Source organism: Carassius gibelio, chromosome A3 (genome assembly GCF_023724105.1).
Source record: "Carassius gibelio isolate Cgi1373 ecotype wild population from Czech Republic chromosome A3, carGib1.2-hapl.c, whole genome shotgun sequence".
NCBI lineage: Eukaryota > Metazoa > Chordata > Actinopteri > Cypriniformes > Cyprinidae > Carassius > Carassius gibelio.
Genome location: NC_068373.1, coordinates 23,930,071 through 23,951,284, shown reverse-complemented (window position 1 = coordinate 23,951,284; position 21,214 = coordinate 23,930,071). Strand labels below are relative to the sequence as shown.

General features: G+C 38.1%; 1 protein-coding gene across 3 annotated transcripts in view; it reads right to left on the bottom strand.

Annotated features, from left to right (window-relative positions):
- The window catches only part of LOC127952697 (inactive rhomboid protein 1), a 43,703-nt gene extending 29,786 nt beyond the window's left edge, over nucleotides 1-13,917 (bottom strand). The window contains exon 1 of one of the 3 annotated variants that reach the window (XM_052551371.1): nucleotides 13,580-13,917. The gene's annotated coding sequence lies outside the window, so the exon portion shown is untranslated. Of the gene's footprint in view, nucleotides 1-97; nucleotides 370-13,579 lie in introns of those variants that run through there. The other 2 variants (XM_052551392.1, XM_052551382.1) reach the window with 2 other exon arrangements.
- Between the last annotated feature and the right edge of the window lie 7,297 nt (nucleotides 13,918-21,214).

Below are 21,214 nucleotides of genomic sequence, written 5' to 3'. Positions count from 1 at the left end.
ATATAATGACCATCCAATACCAATCCAACGATAAGCTGCTGGATAAATTCAAGTCCCACCCTACATTATTTCCAGGTGTACAATCTGTCTCACTCACATTATCGAAGTTAAATGCATTCTATGTCACGTTGTCTTTACAGGAGATGGGGGAGGGTCGATGGTCTGTGCAGCAGGCCTTACATTCAGCATTCCTTCTCATCAGACGGAAATACTCTGCATAGTCTCCCATCAGACTGCCTACTCCTGAGCTGCTCGAAACCGTTACGTATTTGAGTGCAGACCGACAACGCGACATGTGACAGTCTGTCACCCCGAACCATTTCATCTCAAATGAAAAAACAAACACGCACACACACGCACACAGGAATACCCTTTGCAGCTGACTCTCTGATCATGTATCAGGGCAGTGGTGGCCGGGACCGGCTCTGTTTTAGTAGTAGGCGGAGCTTCTGTCGCTGTCCATGTTTGCTCAGCATGCTTCAAAAGTACACCAGGGCCTTTGCACGTGAAAGTAAACACATGAAAGTGACCAACTGCAATCTATGAAGTGAGCTTGCAACATGTGTGTTGTACTTAAAGTGACAGTTCACCTACAAAAATTAAAATGAGAGTCTGAACAGCTGATAAAAACACCACAATAATTAACACTACTCCATGTCTTGTGAAGTGAAAAAGCTGTATGTTTTGTTCAATACATAATCTTCTGTATTCAAAAACCCACATTCTCCTTCTATATCTCACAGTCTGCTGCAGTACTGTCTCTGGCTGCATTAAGCCATGTGGAGGACTGATTTAATTATCACAAGCAAATTAGTCAGTATCATCAGCTGTTTCTCAATATGATCCAGGCCGAAGAATCCAGCTCTGAGTCACTGCTGAAAAACCTCCCCTGGTTTTGTAAGACTTTGGCCTCATGCACCATATTGTTCACTGGCATTTAGCTGCTCACAGTATTGTGCAGACTTACAGTTCTCAACACTCCCTTCCAGAAATAGCCTCATATATATTTAACAATCACTCAGGGGCCTTAAACTGCAGTAACAGGCATGACTCCCTATAAGTGGCACTCAACACTTCATGCTGTTCAGCTACACCACTATAGCACATATAAATGTCACAACACTTCAGTATTTCACATTAAAGACTCCAGAGAACAATAGGCATTTGCATAAATGTACAAATTAACTTTATGATTTAAATATGGCAGGTATAGGAGAGAACGACCCTCTTGTTTTTTCAACCCGAACATCAGTATTTTTTTGTCCATACACTGGAAGTCAATGGGTTCCAGTGTTTTTGTTTTCAATGTTATTCAAATATCTTCTTTTTGTGTTCCACGGAAGAAAGAAAGTCATTCAGGTTGGAATGCCATAAGGGAGTAAATGATGACAGAATTTTCCTTTCAGTGGTGAACGATCCCTTTAACTGCAGTTGAATGGTTTGGTTTTTATGTAGTTTGTCTGAAAGTATAGGCCCTAATAATTACACAGGACTACAGAACAGAAGTAAAAATCAAACAAAAAAAACATGATTTTGCTTGAAATTATGCTTGATTTTTGCATATTTCTCTCCTGATTTAGAAGACAATATTATGTCTAGTGGACTGGCATTTTAGCTGGAGCCTGAAGTTAAAAACAGTCTTGATGGATCACATTAACTGATGGACTCGTGGGGATTGCTTGTGGATTATTGTGATGATTTTATTTGAACTCTCATTCTGACGGCACCCATTCACTGTCGAGTATCCATTGGTGAGCAAGTGATGGAACACAAAACTTCTCCACATCTGCTCTGATTAAGAAACAAATTCATCTAAATCCTGGATGGTATGAGAATGAGTAAGTCGTCAACAGATTTAAATTTTTTGCTGAACTATTCCTTTAATCTGACTGATTACAAATGCATTATATGTATATATTTTTTTCCACCATATATATATATATATATATATATATATATACACTGCTTTGATACGAAACTACACAGACCAATAATAGCTAATATCATTTCCATATAGCCAATACTAACAACAGTGGACATACAGAGAAGAAAAACAGTCTCATTCAAATGACCGTAACTGAAGAACATGTGTTTTGCATTCAGAAGCAGGTGAAATCAAATGTTTCTCAATCACAGCAGTGCACGTTTACTTTAAAGGAACAGTCCACTTTTATTGAAAAAAGGCTCATTTTCCAACTCCCCTGAAGTCAAACAGTTGAGTTTTACTGTTTTCGAATCCATTCAGCCGATCTCTAGTCTAAACTATACAGGGAACCTTATTGTAAAGGTTAAAAGTAACTACAAGTTCATATTAGACCATTTTTATAATGTTGTACCTATACATTTTTATTAATTATAATAAAAATTATAATTATATGAGCAAAAAATATTATACATGTATTTGTTTTTGCAAAATTCTCCTCTCTAGTGTACATTTCTCTTGCTAGTTTATGGACACAATGGATGTTTGTGTGACAGTGTTTTCAAGCTGCTGGCTTTGCACGGCTAAAATACTCATTGAGTGATTACATGAGCCACTATACATTCAGAAAGTTGTATCTTTCAACACGCCCTTGGATGTTCATTCATGTTTATTTCATGCTAATCATTAATGCACTCCTTGCTCGCGGTGGGCCCATCTGCTGACCTTCTGTTCTGTTGATGCTCATCAGCCTCATACCAAGAGCACAATAAGAGCTTCCATGGCCTGATTCAGGCTGATATCATGCTGGAAACTATTTAGATGGGGATCACATGTTTTGAAGCACGCTGTGACTGAGAGTCTGCTCTTAGCTCGCTTAACAGGAAAACGTCTGACCTCCAGCAGACAATCAGTCACTTGTTTAGCAGGTTGGAGATGCTGCTTGGAGCCGCTCTGTCAGCGAGCTGCTTAAAATATGGGCTGTTTCACTGTTTGTAAAGCTGCTCTCCCGAGAGGAAACTCAGCAGTGAGTCAGAAGGAATGAAAAGAGGTCAAATGTCCTGTCAAAATGCTGCCACAAACTGAAATGTTGACACTATTGATCATTTTGACATCTGTAGTGGGAGTTGCCTTCATGTCTATAGAGTTGCAGAGACATTCTCCCTTGATTCATTGCAGTGGTGGAGCCAGAGGGGTGTACAAGGTGCCACTGGACACCCCTGACACCTGAATGGCCACCCTAAAAAATAATATGCTAGGATTTAATTTTCTTTGTACTGAAAGAAGCATCGACCTCAAGGATGCAACACGTCTCAACCACGCAAAGGCAGCAGAAACATCCACTGTGTCCATAAACTAGCAAGAAAAATGTACACTAGGGAGGAGAATTTTGTACAAAAAATTACATTTATAATATTTTTACTCGTATAATAATTCTTTTTTATTATAATTAATTAAAATGTATAGCTACAACGTTACAAAAATGGTCTAATATGAACTTGTATACAAATCAGTAGTTACTTTTTAACCTTAACAATAAGATTTCTTTGGAGCATATAAAATTGTGCTAAAAATAAACAAAGAAGATTCTGGACTATATTAGCCTCTGAACTTGAGCGTTGATCTTATCTGCATCCAAAAAGACAGCAAACCCAACAACAGTCCTCAAAGAACAGCACAGATTCCATCACATCACATCCGTCTCAAGTGAGGCAGGGGTCAGAGGTCAGAGTTCTGCTTATTTGAGGAGCCAGGGAAGGAAGTGCAAAGCAGAGGAGCTGATGAGATACAAAAGGAAGAAGGAAACGCACTCATGTCTGGGACTCTTCTCTGCTTCTGTCAGCCACATTTATGGAAAAAGCAAGCAATTTTTGATATGCCACAGATAAGCCTGTGACATGGAAGTGTGCGATTAATCAAGCAGAATGGCACCTGTCTATTAAAAGCAAACAAAATAAGTCTTGTTAATCGGGAATTCTAGCAATGTGTCATGTTTAGCACCATTGGCACTCTTTTAAACCTGAGGGGAAAACACCTTTCCATCACTTCCTGTCATCATCACAACTTTTTACATGCTCATTGTTACAAAAAGTCCCAGTTGTCATCATGATGAAGATAGAAAAAGCCTGGTTCCTCCTTATTGAATGAGTTTTTCTATGTTAAAACAGGGTTGTTATCAATAACTAAACCTAAAATTATTAAAACATTTCTGTTCATTGAAATAAAGATGAAATAAAATAAAATATACATATTAGATGAAAAAAAAAAAAAAACTAAAAATTAAACTAAAATTACAATTTTGAAAAATAAAAGCTCACCTAAAAATATATATATAAAAAAATTATAATAAGTAAAAATAACTGGAAATGGAAGAGCAGTGAAATATCTGGTCAAACAGGATGCTGTTCTAGGTGATCTTCAGAGGGTGTTAGCCAAGTGCCCTGTTGAAGCAAGTTTAGAAAAAGCATGAAAGGGAAGTGTTAGGGTTGGTTATGACTTTGCCCTCAAGCCCTCACAGGACTTTAGTGTAGCAGCGCTCAAACAAGAAACAGCAACAAATATCACATCTGCCCAGGACTTCACAGTTCACACTATAAAAACTTTGTGAATGTCTTTATATAAACTACCGTACTGTCAGGAAACATTGTTAATGGAGACACACAGCTACTGGGATTTCTTGAAGCTCGATCATATTTTCTGACATGTTGTTTGCACATCTGGTCTAGCTGGAATCCCTTCCCCCCCGATGGCAGAGATCATGGGAAAGGAAATGATCTTATCACACAAAGCCCATCCCTTTCATGTGCATGTTGCAAATGCAAACAGTGATAAGTGTATATGACTCCTCCGCAGGTGAGGCTCATTATCATGAAAATGAGACTCTGGGAATTAGGCAGCAGGGTTTGAAGGTGCAGATCTGGTTCTTGTGGTTTAGAGAGACGGTCTAACCCGGGGCACAAGAATGTGGGCTGATGACACAGTTTCACTCTCTCTTTCGGTTCTACCGCAGTGACAGTTAAAAGGAATTATTCTCACCCCTCATGTCGTTACAAACCTGCATGTCTTTCTTTCTTCAGAACACAAAAGGAGAACTTGTGAAGAATATTCTGGGCTCTTTTAGTGAATGTGGTCGAGATAAAGAAGGAAGCCCTATAAAAGTATCATAAAAACAGCTCACAGGTTCTTCACTATAAGACACCATGGAGTTTGGTTATCTGTAGAGGACAGTATATTTCAGTGAATGTTATCTGAGATCTTATGTCACAGTTTTAAGTCCGGATGTCTTGCACATTCAGCACTTTTCAGAGATATCAAATGTTTGGAGGTTTCACCATGACCGCTAACTCTCCTTGGTCTTTGATATAAGCTGTCTGACATTCATTTAGTGATCAAATTTAACACCCTTATGGAAATATGATAACATTTTGTAATGATCATTTAAATCTGACAAATTTAAAAAAAAATTTTGTCATGAATCAACATTTTAGGAAAATATTACGGGGTTTCAAGTCTAAACATGACTTTCTGTTACAAAACTGGACATCGATTTCATATATGTCCACTGTCGAGGACACCAGGATGAAAAGCATGTTTATTACGCATTTTGGTAGACCCAAGTGAATAGGGAAATCAATTATTGTTATCAATATTCCTATAAAATATTACATATAATTTTGAAAATCTTGCCAATTATTACCTCTATTATTACACTTCTTTCTCCATTACATTTTGCCCCAAAAACACATTGATATGCCAATTAGACAACCTACAAAACATAACCCTAACACAATTGCTAAAAATAAAAAGGAACTCATAAAGACTTCCAACTAAAACAATTTGAGGGTGAGTAATTAAAGACTGAATTTGGGTTAACCATCTATTTAAACATAATGGGGCAGAATAACTAACAGCTTGCACCGGTGCAAACCGTCTTTTGGTGTTTAAATAGTACAGTCAAGATTTACTAAAGACGTGCAGTGAAGCTCCAAAAAAGCATGTGTGCTTGTTGTTGATTGGATGGCGTCAGAACAGAATGTGTACTTGCTGTGGATTATAAGAAAGGGGCGGAGTTACACAAAATGATTGGAGATGTCCAGAATATGGACAAAAAAATATTTTTGAATAAAATTACAAGGTAACAATACATAATACAACATGCATGAATGATTTAATCACAATAATATGAAATCATGCATTTAGAAAATTGATGTTAAAGTCATTCCGACTAACAATAGTCTTCAAACTCCACATGAACGGTCTCAAATGGTCAAGGTTTTCGCTCATGAATATTCACATTCTGATGTCTGAACAGCAGTGTGTTTCAACCAGAAAAAAACTGTAAACATGCATTTCGAATGCGACTGAAAGGCTCACACTGAGAGCTTTAAGCAAGTGTGTGATTTTCTTGAGCAACGGACCATAACAATTTCTTGCAAAATACAACAGAATACAACAGACTCCCATTAAGCTGGTGATCTCAGTTATAGTTAAGCTAGGGCTGTATATTTTCAGTCATTCACAGTCGTGAGGTCTAAGCAAGCGGTCACTTCCATTCACACGTCAGAATCATTTCTGCTGCCTTTGAGAGCGCTCACGCTGGAGAGCTGGGAGTGACCTTGAGCAGTGTTGACAACACACAATTACAGCGCAGAGAAAGAGGCGTTGTTGGGCTGGGAGAGAAAGAAGGAAGAAGAAAACAGCAGGAGGAGAGCAGCAGGACTCTTACAAACAGGGAAAAACAGCAATCCCAAGCATGCAGGCTTAGTTTCCTTCCTTCAGACCCTACACACACACCAGAGAAGGAGCATGCACGTGTGACACATACTTGCTTAGCATCGCTGTGGACAGGCAAGGCAAGAACAGAGAGAAAGTGCTCTCGTCAGCGCTCCACATGGGAGTGAGCGGCCCGTGATGAGTCTGCAGTTGTGTGTACCACGCTTGTGCAAGTGTGTGAGTGAAAATCTGGGCTGCATCCCAGAGCAGCGATCTAACAGCTTCTGTTATTGTTTTGTTTTTATCATGATGCTCGCCGGCAACATGGCAAGCGCTCATTTGTTGTCTTTTCCCTGTTTTAGTCTCCCAAAAGAAGAGGCCTCATGTGGCACATAGCTTCTTTTCTGCCCTTTTTTCTGCGCTTGATCCACCTCCTGCATATCTGAAAGAGTTGACATAATTTGGTGGGCACATAGCCATGCCAAGTTATGACTAACGGAAGGGAGAGTTGGCTGGATGGCATCCACATAGTTTCATACTAGGTATGCTGCACGGCACACCCAATAAGACACATCTGGTGACATAATGTTCAGTAGAACACGTTTTTTGAGTGAAATTAATGGGAAAATCATTTTAAAAGCCCTTCTGAAACCATGCAAGCTTGTGCAATGCGTTCACAATGCATTGACCTTAAGGGGATTTTCTTGTCTGTTATTATTAGTCATCGTGCATCCACCTACTCCCAAAAGGCCACTGAAGGCCAAGTCACACAGAGGCACAAAACGCCCTCGGTTTTCGGTTTGAAGTCTAGACTAGTTTGATTCCGTCCAGACTGCACATCATTTCAAATAGAAAAAAAGGGTGGGCAGCCTTCTCAGACTCATGCCACACTGTATGCTAAAGATAGAGACAAGCGAGCTGGCCGACCTATTAAAAACTGGCCCTTCATCCTCACTGCAATAATATTAGCACACATGCATAACTACAAATGGGATGAAACAACAGCCCAGGACCCAATGGAAACTACGGCATACTGGATTATTTCATCACTGTACTTTGATGTCTAAAATAGCCTTTATTACATTGCAAAGGAAGGAGAACTAAAGCCACTAAATTGAAGTGCAGACAGTGGTGGGGAGGGAATTTAGGGAGCTGGCTGGAAAGAGTTACCTGCTAGAGCAAGATAAGCTCTGTTCAAGTCCTACTGGGAAGTTACTACTTACAAATTCTAAAATCATAAGTATGTGGTTCAGGCAAGTACGTGTTAAGAGTTTAAAGGAAAATTACTTTTTCTTGTACTGTATATTTTACTCTAATTTTGCTCAATGACAGAATCTGCATTGATTCTTTAATTGAAACACCCCAGACTTGCAAAGTGACAAAATGAAAATTATATTTTGCAAATGCATGTTATAGATCTTATTGTGAATTATTCATTGATGTATATGTTAAAGCTCGCATTCATTCTGAGCGGATTTAAAATCCAATACAGTCAATGGATCTTCACCCTAATTTGTTTTCTTTTTCAATAAGAAGTTACACTGGGATGTACGCCACAATACAGAGGAAAATATATTCTTTTTAAAAAGTATTATTCTTACTGTTGATAGCATTCATGCGTGCTCGACCTGTAAATTAATACATTTCGGCATTACTTCAGTGCACTATTGGACTTGGTGAAATCCACTAAAACTGCAGTCATTGTATGATTAGCTTTTTTGTCCTTTAAAATGTTTGTATATTTACTTTGTGTCTAAATTTGGCTTTGACAGTAAGTCAGCCAGCCCACCAGGAAGCTCCCTGTGGTCACTCCATCCATCAGCCTGATGTTCTCCTCAGCCCTCTAAAAGTCACACAAGATGAGGAAGACACGTGCTTCATACGAGAATCATAAAAACCATCCCTGAAATATCTCACACACTAACCCTCAATGCAAGGAGTATAAGAGAAAAGCCGATATTCAACAATAACAGATTGAAGCAGCTGTGTAAATTTAAAATAGCTTTTAATAGAATGATCTCACTGGAGGGAAAACCTCAATGCAAGACACTACTGATCAAAGCCCTTCCTGTGGAAACACCCACAACATTACCAAAGCCCCACAAATTTACACACTCACACTTACACATCGTTTCACACCACCAGCAATGCTTCTGGATTTAATCAACCCTCGCCCTCACATTCAGAAACTCTTTTTGCTCATTAAACCATGTCGATTAGTCGGAGAACCCGCAGTCATTTAACTGTGCCTGGAACTGAGCACAGGACAGGACTGACAGCAGCGGTAAAAGCATCTCTAGTTCATTTTACTGATCTAGAGCCACACCAGCCCTGCAGCATTACGTCATAGCTGCAGAAATAATGTTCAACAGCATGCCACAATCTCTCAAACAACACCTGAAATTGACAAGACACACTAAATTACAATTTTAGAGTACATGATTTCTGCTCCCAATTTTTTTTTAAAAATAAATCACAACCTGTTTCCACCCAGCAAATGCATCTGAATGCATTTTTGTCTTTAAAAGGAGAATAAAATGTGCTCAAATATATGAAACACAGCTGCACATTGTGCCTAACAGTGCCTTTAGAAATACAGCACAGCGACTCCTGCCTTACTAACTATGCATGATACAATGCTCCATTAATTTATAATGAATGACTATAATTATCTGTGTTTACCTTTTGTGCTGCCAAATTTATAACATACAAGCAGGTCATTCTAGACAATGTTAATATAGTGCCTGATTAAATTTGAGGGAACGCAGCCAATGAAAATGTTCATCATTACTTTGAGGACAAGTTAATCAAGTCAGTGAAATCAGCAACTAAAATGAAACCACATGAGATCATGCTACTGTTAATACATCCTCTGGCTCAGAGTTGCAATTATGAAGGTTTCTTTCAGAATCATAACCCAAAAAGGGACTGTATTTTTCTAAAAGTGCATATTATGATCATCATTTTTTTATGTGAGTTATTAATATGTAAAACTAATTAAACAAAGTGATGTATTAATAAAGCTTCTGTGTATTTTAACTTGATAAGCTACATTGAAGAAGACTTTTTTTTTGTGCTTTTTCCCCCTCAGTCCACTACTGAATAGGGAGGTGTGCTGGCGGGACGCCCCAAGAGCTCTGACACAATTCGAATAGTGCTTCTTTGAAAATATGAAATTTGATGCATTAGAGCTGTGGGGAATATGTCTGACCCGTTTTAAGCTACTTTAAGTAACAAGAGTCTTTTTTTTCAAATGTTGTCTAACAAGTCAGTTAACATGTCTTTCTCTAAGTGATACTGTTACTTTGAATTTTCCTTTTTTTTTACATAATGTGTCTATTTTACACATAACTGGAAAAACTTAACAGGGCAGACTTTTTTTATATATATCAACACACTTCAAAAACCTTCTTAATTGTTCTTTTAGTAAACCACAAGACCACTGGTGTACTACAGAAACGGTTAATGGTTCGCTAGGTTTCTTGTGTGTGGTGACGAAGGATGGCTTTGATTTCATTTCACAACACGTGCTGAATCTACAGGGCACTACTATTTAGACCTCAGATGAGCTCTTTCTGACTCATGCGTAACTGGCTCAAAAATGACTTTGATAAGAATTTCGTAACTTATTCTTTTTCCTAGAGCTGAAAGGATGCATGTTCATCTCACAAAAAGAAAATAAAAAAAATGAAGAGCCAAACTTTTGAGTTTGGCGCCAGACTGCAATAACACCATACAAACATTAATCCTTCTGCTTTTTATAGCAACTTAAAGGGCGTTCACACTGATAGCAAAAAAAATCACTTGAGTTCATCAAACACTGCGGAATAATTTTTTTCTGTTTGAAGCCATTCCTACTTCACAGCTTTCACCATAAATCACCAACTCTTGTTAGCTATGTTTACATGCAACTAAATAGCCTGTCAATAATTGGATTGATGGCTTGATTGGACTGAACAGTCTCATTGTAAACACCTCGGTCGATCTAGCTGAGCTCAATCCGAATCAAGCCTGTTGTAGACCTGAGATAATCTGATCAATAGGAAAAAAATAAGCATGTAAATACTTGAATCCAACTATTTTCTATTCTCTATTTTTCTATACCTTTCACATAATTACATCTCATGTCTGGCTGGTGAAATGTCTTCACATTTGTCAGCTTTCATTTTAGGCAAAAATTACAATTACAGTAGCTCCAGTGACATTACTGTACTGGCTTTCTCCAGTTTAAAACGCAACGAGTTAAGTAAGAGCATAATTTTTCACAGAAATGCACGCAATGCACATATAAAAGAATATGTGAATCCGATTTCAATGGGTAGGGTTCATATAAACTGAGCTTTTAGAATCTCAACTTGGATTGGGATTCAGATTGACGACAATTAGTGCATATAAACATAGCTATTGAAAATCAATGACTTCAAGTTGCTTTGTACCTGAAAACGACCCATTTCATTGATCAGTCTTTTGGTCATGCAACTGATTGAGCCAGTGTTGTTTTATCCGACCACACTGCAATCTGGCATCGCAGAAATTACCCACTCCACTTTACTAAACAATTTCTCTGCCAGAAATGTATTTTAAATAGGGTGGCTTGATAGAAAGCAAAACCACTTGTAATGAAAGCAATCGACTCTTGGCAAGAGAAGCGGAGAGTCAGACACACACTGCCATGTGACTCATCCACATGATCACGCGTCTCTGTTACAGCCACCCGCGGCATCAACCTACTCCAGCATTATCCTCCCCTTGTCCTTTCCTCTATGCCAACCTAGAGCCCAGTTGGAGCGCACCTGCGATACATGATGACGAAAGTCAGTCGAGGCCCTGCTTAATCTTGTTACATCACCATGAATGATGATCCTCTGAATGAGATAATGTTTCGAAAGCAAAGCGAGAACAAGCTGGAGCGGGACATGTCGATGGGCCAGGCAACTGCATTCCCCACAAACTTTATAACAGATATTCTTACTCTCCATATAAAATGATTGCTTGTATTCTTGAATATCTCGTGTATGTGCATGCAAACCATCACTGATTAAGTTTCACAGGGATACTGATTTATATGCAGGCCAGTAAATGCCTCTTCAAAACACATAAGCCTGGCCTGAAGCGACACTCAGGCTAACACGCAGGCTGTGTTTCAATACCTAAAAAAATACTGCTGTCACAGGAAGTGTGGCATAGAAATGCTTCTCAGTTAATACCACAGTCGTTAAATATTCACTTAGCTGTGTCAACGGCTCCCCTGAAACTGTTTTAGATCATTAGGTATGACATTACGGTGCCCTGAAAGCCTGTCTGATACAAGTTTATGAAAACGCTACCTGTGTATGATGTTCCATTTGTGCCTGAAATGAGTCGTCTGCTTTGTACTATACATTTGTCCGTGTCTACAGTGACTGCGTACTTGTTAAGATAAATTAGTATATGTTGATGTGTCTTTTTTGTTTATGTCGTCTCGTTCAGTTCCACCCTGTTGTGCGTTCAGTTCACTTCTATGCTTTATAAGTTACTGCTCTTTGTGAACATCCTGCAATGTATTTAAAAGATATCCAGGCAAACACTTAGATTTTTCACCATCTTCACCACTGAATTTGAAAAAGTGCAAAGATGAACCCTATAAGGACTACAGATTTATTTACGTTTATTTATGTCTAAACCTTGTATTTGTTTACCGCAGGATAACAGGTCTCTTTCTTAGAGCAAAACACACAACAGCATAACACAATAACAGTTGTGCCCCGAGTGACGTAGAATAGAGATATGTGTGAATTGGTACACAAAACTAAATAGCCCACGCTTCATTTCAAGTCTTGTCTAAATTTTCAGTGTGAACACACTATTCACACTACAAAACGGCTCAACAGTGTATGAGTATGCACACTGGAATACACCTATAGACAAATGTGTTGAACAAACTAAAGAATTTAATAAAAAAAAAATTGGCCACAGATCAAACATTCACTTATTCAGTGTTTGGATCTGACAATCATGGGCTAATATTAACAGATCTGACTTATAAATGGTCCAGTTCATGCTACAGCTACAGCTTCAAATACCGGTCGTGGGAACCAGTAGTCCTAATTCAAGTCATCTTTTTTATATTAAAAAAATTATAATAATAAATTACGCCGGGAACCATTGTGGCAGCGCAGGGGAAAAAAGTTATTGCTTGAGAGTCAATCCATGAAAAAGTCATTAAGAACAGCAGCTTTTATTATTTGTTATTAGTGCTCAAAGTCTGCGGCTTTACCAGACCTCCACATGAAAAAGCGCACACACGTTTTTAGTGCAGAGAGGCAGCGGCCTTTGGGTTTAAACCCAGCCCATCTGAAACACAGGTTCAACAATCATCTGACAAAAATCACTTTGGAGACGGGGCATCGATAACTGCTGAACTGACGTCATCACATCACCGTGGACAATTGCTATTAATTAAAGTGTGCATGGAAAACATACAAACACTGTGTAACATAGCCTACTATATTCGGATCAGAACGAGTGGCCCTCTGACAACAAATGCAGCGCATGACAGACCTGCAAATATCAGACGTGCAAAACCAGCAAGAGGTTTGAAATATTTTAAGTGGAGTCTACTGCGATATGAAGCACATATCAAGTAATCCGGAGCGCATATATGAAGTCTAAAACACGGAACAGCACACGCGCCTCCGAGACATGTCTCATGATTAAAAAACACTGTGCTAACGTCAACCTCAAGTTCGGGTATATAAGCATTAACGACACACCTTTCAAATCATTCACGGTTGAAATATGTTACAATGATACGGTGAGAATATTCTTTAAAACTGTACGATGCATTAGCCTATAGATGCATCGATCTGAGCTCACGATCGACTCACCGGTAAATTCATTGCATCGGCGTATAACCTACTCACCAAAAACAGAAAATGAAACGTTACGAAAGAAATGATCACCTACCCTTATTCGATTCACAATCAGTTCGGGACGGGGGAAATGTTAACAGCTAAAATCTCCAGATCCCTGTGAAGTATCGATGGTGAACAGTCTATATGTATTTCATTTTGTCCAACGTTAAAGGTGAGCAAAATAATATTGAGGCTATCGGTGATACAAATCCAATGTTAAGACATCGTGGAGCAGTTAATATGATTGTTCCCACGCAGCTGCCAGTACATTCCCACGCACGCACGACACACGGAGAGAGGCGATCGGCTCGGGAAGTTTAGTTTTGGTCTGCCGGTAATTCGGTTTCATAGATCTGGAGCCCCGCCCTTGTCGACCGAGACTCAGTCAAGTGTGTGACCGATTGGTGCGCGAACACACACACTGGGAGGAGCAGAGACTCGTACAGTGTGTGTGTGTGTGTGTGTGTGTGTGTGACTGCAGGGAAGTTTTCAGAAGGGTCTGTTAAATACAGACACTGAGTTTGTGTTGAATTCCTCTCGACTGTTATGACAGTCGTCTGATATTTTTGGGGACTATTTGTTTAGTTACTGTGTGAGTTTAATATCGTCAGACAGCCTGATGTGTTGACTGCGGTTTGTGACAGAAACTCATTTAGGTAAGATGTGCATGATCAGAAGTTCAGACCTCATGACACACTTGTGAAATTACACTGCATGCTTTCTCTTTCTCTTTCTCTTTCTTTCTAGAAGACAGAATATTATATTTAGTTTAATGAAATATTACCATACTAATAGGCCACTTTTTCAACTGTTTTTTTTTTTTTATTTTGTCAACTGTAAAATAAAAGCTATGCTTCATGTGGTAACTCTAATTCCATGATTTTTGTCAAAAATATAACTCCACAAGAGTTAATTCCTGTCTTCGAATTTGGGACTTTTCTGTTTTTGTATATGTCTTTGTTTCAGACTGACTGTCAGTATATTATTCGTTTTATTGTTTTAGTGACTTTTTTTTTTTTGCTAGTTCCATTGTTAAACAGTAGGGCTCTGTTTACACTTGGTATTAAGATGTGATTTGGTGTATCTGATCACAACTGGACAACCCTAAATACAGGTGTGAATGGGGTGTAAAACAAATCGAACACTTCTAGAGGTAGTCGAAAACACATTCGTATTGCTCTCGTAGGGTGGACACTCATGTTGTTGGATGTGTTCAAACAGCGAAAGACCACCTTCTCTCTCCATACTGACTTAATTCTAAAATATTACAGTCTTAAGTAAATTGTGTGAGCATATTTCTTAATATTATTTCGAAGGATCTGAAAAAGCCCATATGTACACTACCAGGTGTAAACAGGGCCTAACTGGCGATATGTAACTTGTGTCCAAAACCATATTTAGTGCACTCATTCAGTTCCGTAATGCACCACAATAACTAGTGTATCACTGTGTCCGAATATGCCTTCTTCAATACTATACAGTATGAGAACACAGTATGCCAAATAATGGACATTTGATGGACATTTTACTATCATATGAAGCCATGGGAGAAGAGATTGAAATGGCAGTGATGTATGTCTGAACTGGTTGGTCATGTGACTTTGACAACAGTACATTTCAATTTCATTCATACTGCCCATATTCACGCTATATAAAACATCATTCAAACTAAATGTATAACCTTCTAAACAGCATGTGATTTGCAGCACATGTAAGCTACCCACAACACACTGTTTTGTCAATTGAAATTGTGTATGCGACAATTATTTTTATAGTAGCACCACGGTATAATTTTCACAACAATGTCTTTATTGGTTCGCTCATTTTCATCCATTCCTTTCTCATGTAGTGAAATATTTGTCATCCACTGTAATAGGGAATACCGAATGAGGGGGTTGGGACAAATTCAGACATAGATACTTTCTTTATGAGACACTGTCTGGTTAATTTAGTAACACCATTATTCTGTCGCTCTGAGATGATTGATGGTTAATTCAGCTGTGGAACATTTTCAAAGACCACGTGAAGATGGTCTCTATGTATCTAATAATTGAAATTTTGCATACTACATACTGCTTCATGTACATAAAAAAAAACAAAAAAAAAACAAACATAGACAGGCCAGTGCTGTTTCTTTCAGGCACCCATCCAGACTCATTTACAAGTCTAATACATTGTTTCCGCAGTGTATTGGAATGTTACACACCTCATTTCACTAGAAATTCACAAAGTCAAAAGAAATGTAACAACATGCATTAGCAGCTCTAACTACCATAGATACTGACTATGAAATTCACCAGGGAAGTATAAATTGGGATAAGGTTTTGTTTTGAAAAAGTATAGACTGGATTCAAAGAGATTCATAGATCTGAAACTACATCCACAATCCACACACTATCTTCACTGAATGTTTTAGTAAATTATTAATCAGGGGAGCATTACTGAAATACACAGACGCACCCTAGTATCCTTAAATATGTCAAGAATGCAAGTACTAAAACATGAAAACATTACAAGAAGAAAGTAAGGCAAGAAGCATTTGAAGTTGCATTGATGTGTCTGTTTGGAAAAGGTAAATTCTGAAGTCAGTCTCCTCTCGGCTCTAAAACAGCAAAATGAGGCAGAGATGGCATTAATTCTGGACAGCAGGTTCCTCCTCAAGTGCAGAGTTCAAACTCAAGACAAAGAGAGTTTATTGACATGCATAGCATTCCAATTTCTCATTCGACATTGCTGAGATTCTTCCTGTATTTTCCCTTGGGGACTTTCCAGGGTGACTATAAGGCTTGTGTGTTCAGTTATCCACATGACCTTTGACCTGATTGTCTGGCCACATGTTGCATAAAATCAAGAAGAATACGATTTTAAAGGGACATTTCAAATATGTATCTCTTGCTATGATCAGTGCCTGCTCAAACTTTGGGAACACAACAACTTTTATTGCCTACATAGCTTATACGGTGTTATTCAATAATATTTCTACTGTAGCCTACAGGAGTGATTTTCACCAATTTATACAGAAAACAAAACTAGATTTAGGTGCATATTAGTGCTCTTGAAGTACAAATGTAATACCAAAGTACAACAGTAAATAAATATATATAAATAAATAAGTACCGGTAATTTAAATTAATGTTATTTGTTGTTTTCTAGCGCAAAAAGCTTCTTTATGGTGTACAGCTTTTTTGTGCAATTTCATATCCATGTGATTGGAAAGCTTTAGTTGCTAAAGGGCATGATAGCGATGACAAGTGAAGGATCCATAGGTTTCTCAGGATATTGCAGTCTGGCATGAGTTTCTTTTTTTGACCACAGGGAATATGGCAGAATCAGCCGGTCCATCAACAAATACTCGACCTCAGATTAAATTAAAACAGGTTTGAGTTTTCAAGGCAAACACTGTTTTAGTCGGCCATTCGATGTGACAAGCAAGTTAATGTTGTGTGGCTTTGGTACCACAAAGGGCAAACATTCTTGTGCTGACAGTGGATGACAGATCATGCTCTACTTCATGCAATTTCATTCATAGTGGGAAGTTAATTTCCCAGTCATGTGACAGGCATCATGTACTGTAATCAGACATCATAACCTAGGGAGAATGTTGGCCTTCACCCAAAGCCCAAAGAGAGCATGAAAAGTAAGTGAAAAGTGGAAGTACATTTATAGGATTTGTTAACCCGAAATAAAATTTCTACAACAAAAGGGAGGCATTTTTGCACAATGTCCATGCAAATTTCTTCATTCACGCTTGTGTGCATTCATACATGGTCTTCAACACTCATAATGCTAGGCTTTATACGAAGTCAGAGGTTTTCATGGTCTTGTGTATCTTGGGACCAATGCAAACACAAATTAGATTTTAGAAGATAAAAAGGAGAAAGACATTTTTTTAAAGCTATGATATGTCTTTAGAAGGTTTCTATACACATTTGGGTAGTATAATGAATCTGGCAGTATAAACCACCTTCCTTTTTCTGTGGAAAAGAGAAGCTTGGACATTCTCCATTTTTGAGTGAAATTTTTAGGTGGAAAATAAATCTTGCTGAACCAAAATAACACAGACAATACATGAACCCACAACAGTCATTGTGATGTAGGAGGCCCACGGGGAACATCTGATTGCTCTACCATGGGCCAGTAGTAATGAATAGATTCTGAAATACTCCTATGGGTCACAGAAGAGGCAGAGGGAGAGCTGAAGCCTCTGATTAGACTGCAGGAGTGAAGCTGGGAGAGCACTCAAGCTCTGTTGAAACCCCATCAGTCAGAGCAAGATAAAAGACCCGAGCACAAGACCTGTGTTCAGAAGAGGAACAGAGAGTCAGACGAGCCATAAAGGATTTCCTCTGGTGTTAACCATCTCAGTTCTGAAGTGTTCAAAAAGATTATAGTTGGGTTACTGAGGACAAAAAAGAAAGGAGATATATGAAGAAGGATAACTCAATATTCTTTTGAAATCTACACTTCAGGGATCGAAAAAGGGCTGTTTAGAGGCAGATGCATGTTGACAAAAGCAGACTTGCATGGGTAATGTTTTTTTTTTTTTTCCTGACTTTTATTAGCAGAACACAAAACGAAAATTACAGAACATGAACTCTTTTTTTTTCTCATGTTCTCCCTTTGTTGTGCAAAGCACAGCATAATAATAATAATCAATTATTATTCTAAATAACTATCAAAAATAAATCTCCATCAGAAAATGTATTACAGATGTATTACAATTTAATGCTCTTTTTTTTAATTCAAATCTGTCGTTACTTTGTATGTTAATTCTGGTATTAGAATGACTAGGCAAATTATCTTGACAATCAGTATCTGGTCTCTGTAAGTTTAAGAAGAAAAAAATCTTAAATTGTTTATACTAGGATTCTGGGAGTCTGACTTTTCTTTATGTGTCAGACAGCCCTGTAGACCCTCAGAAACTCTGCTGATGCAACAGCCTCCGGTTCACTTCAGTCACATGTTACTTCCCTCACACACCACTGGCATGAAACCATGTCATTACGGTAAAGCCGCAATCGAACACAAGAACAGCCGTTTACATTCCACAGTCACCGTTTTGTCTAACCAAACCTCGTAATCCACATAAAAAAAAAATGAATTCATGAATGTTACATACAGCAAATCTGTATTTTGTATCTGTAAAACAAGCAAGTTAAGGTTAGTGCACCCCAAAATAAAAAAAAACCATGTCATTATTTATTCATTCTATTCCTTCTGTGGAATTTTACTTTATGGACAAAATCAGAGACATTTAAAATACTTATATGTGTATCCTCTTTTATGTTACACAGAAGAAAAATGAAGTACACAGGACTGGGATGATATGAAGGTTTAATAATGACATAGGAAAAGGACAGTTTTCATTTTAAGCTTCATCTTATTGGTAAAGGAAAACGCACATAGGTTGCACTGTGAGATGTAAACAACAGGTTAAAGATGGAGGTGAGGGAAATGTGTTAGTTACACAGATGTTCTTCAGTGAGACAAGAAGAGGATCAGTAAAGCTCTATCCTCCTGCGTGATTGCAGCTGTCTAATGGCAGAGCTTCAGGCTGCGGTCAAGGAGGCTGTTATCAGAAGCAGAACACAGCATGGCCAGAAAGAGAGGCACATTCTGTGGTCAGTAATTACAGTGTGGAAATAATCTTATACTGATGCATGTCAGGACAGTGCAGAAATAAAAAAATAATTTTGTTCAGCCCAGAAATATAAGAAATTTGTTGTCATTATTTACTCACCTTTATTATTTTTCAACCCATATGCTGTTATATTTATGAAGAGCATAACAACACTATAAAAGTATTATAAAAGGCATCGATATCACTTTTAAAAATAAAGTGAGTTTTTGTAGCGGTTCCATGGAAGAATGATTTTGGATCCCCAAAGAGTTCTTAAAATAATTTCTCTTTTTTTTCTTAGTGTGAAGAACATTTTATTCATAATCTAAGGAAACATTTTCAACTATGAAGAACCTTTTGTTCACTGATAAGTTTCCATGGATGTTGAAGGTTCTTCATGAAACAATGGCAATAAAAAAAACAACTTGAATGATAGACAAAACAACAACAACAACAACAACAACAAAACGGTTAATTTAGAGGAACATACAGTTTACTGCATCTCTCATTCTCCATCCCATCCCACATATTCAAACTAGAACATTGTGTTCAGTTATGATATGAAATAAACAACGTTTTGTGATGTCAATTCTTAAAGGCTCCATTTTTTTTATCTGAATGTGATTTCTGTGCCTTTAGACCATTTTGGAAATGTATAGAAGAATGAGGTTTCTTTTTTAATCCTAACCCTATTAAAAAATATCACCACAGGTCTATTAAAAATTACAACATTTACATTTCTGATTAAAATGTGTACTGTTTAGGAGAAGAACAGGCATCATAAGTTAAGCAAAGCCTTCTGGTCATGTTCACCTCATATTTCTGCAGATAATGTTTCACCCGATGTTAGCCCCCCTCAGATGAATGAATAAGCAGGACCACATAAGCTGTGAAACCCACCCTCAGAGTCTCCCGAATAATCCCACCTTCTCCCTACTGCAGAGTCGGCCGCTTAACACCTGACACCTTCCCACACATCACCACCAGGGTCCCCTTAAACATTAATGAGTTTTAAAGGGATCATCGGATGCTTCATGCACTTTTACAAGTTGTTTGAACTGAAATGTGTGTTGCCAGGGTGTGTACACAACCACCCTATATCCCTATATTTAATCTCATTAAATCATTACCCTTTCTCAAATACTTTCTAAAGTAAACAGTTCCTCAGAGAGAGCGGCAGGGTCAGCAGAGCTCATTAATATGTAAAGGGAAATGCTACAAAACGGCTTGCTCTGACAAGAGCTGTTTTTGACAGGGTTAAAATGGTGTTGTTTTAACCAAACTGTGCTACAGACTTTTCATTAAGACCCTAAAGAATCATATCAACTTGTGGAAAATGGGCATCTGATGACCCCTTTAAATTACGATGGGTTTAATAAAATAAATTTAGTTTGACTGGGGAGAGAGAGTTGCCTGGAGGGACCTTTCATCTCGCTTCCTTAACTGGCCAGGTGGTGAGCGTGGGAAAGAATAAACACTATCTTTTGGCATGATGACCTGGAACAAAGCAGGAAAATTATCGCAGTGTATGCTATCAGTACGGATCCTAATGTTGCCTCCTATTTATTACAGCAAAAAAAAAACAGAGAACAGAACTGAAAGAAAACAGAGGCTCTGGAAGTTTTCACACTGAGTCCTAAACCACAGACATTTCACACCTACTTCATTAATGTGGAGAGCAGATCCTTTATGTTAGTTTGAACCTTACAAAGGAAAGCAGTTGGAAACCACACCAGGCTCTTTATGAAGGTGAAGTTTGCAATTTTTGTGCCACAAGCAGCTCTAAATGGATTTGCAAAAAGTATTTTTTTGCTTCAAACAGTTTCCCAAAAGCCTCTAACGTCCTTCCTGAAGGAAGCAAAGATTTGGTGTATTTTTTTCAAATTTTCCTCTTATGCACAGTACTTGTATTCTGTGTTTGAAATAATACACTGCCTGGGGCCTGGGTTTGCCAGTTTGAATTAAATGAATAAAATGATTTTAATGCTGACTGTGTGCCGTGTGTAGATATTCATTTATCAAACAACCATGTTGGAATTTTTGTCAATAGATATACATAAAGAGGAG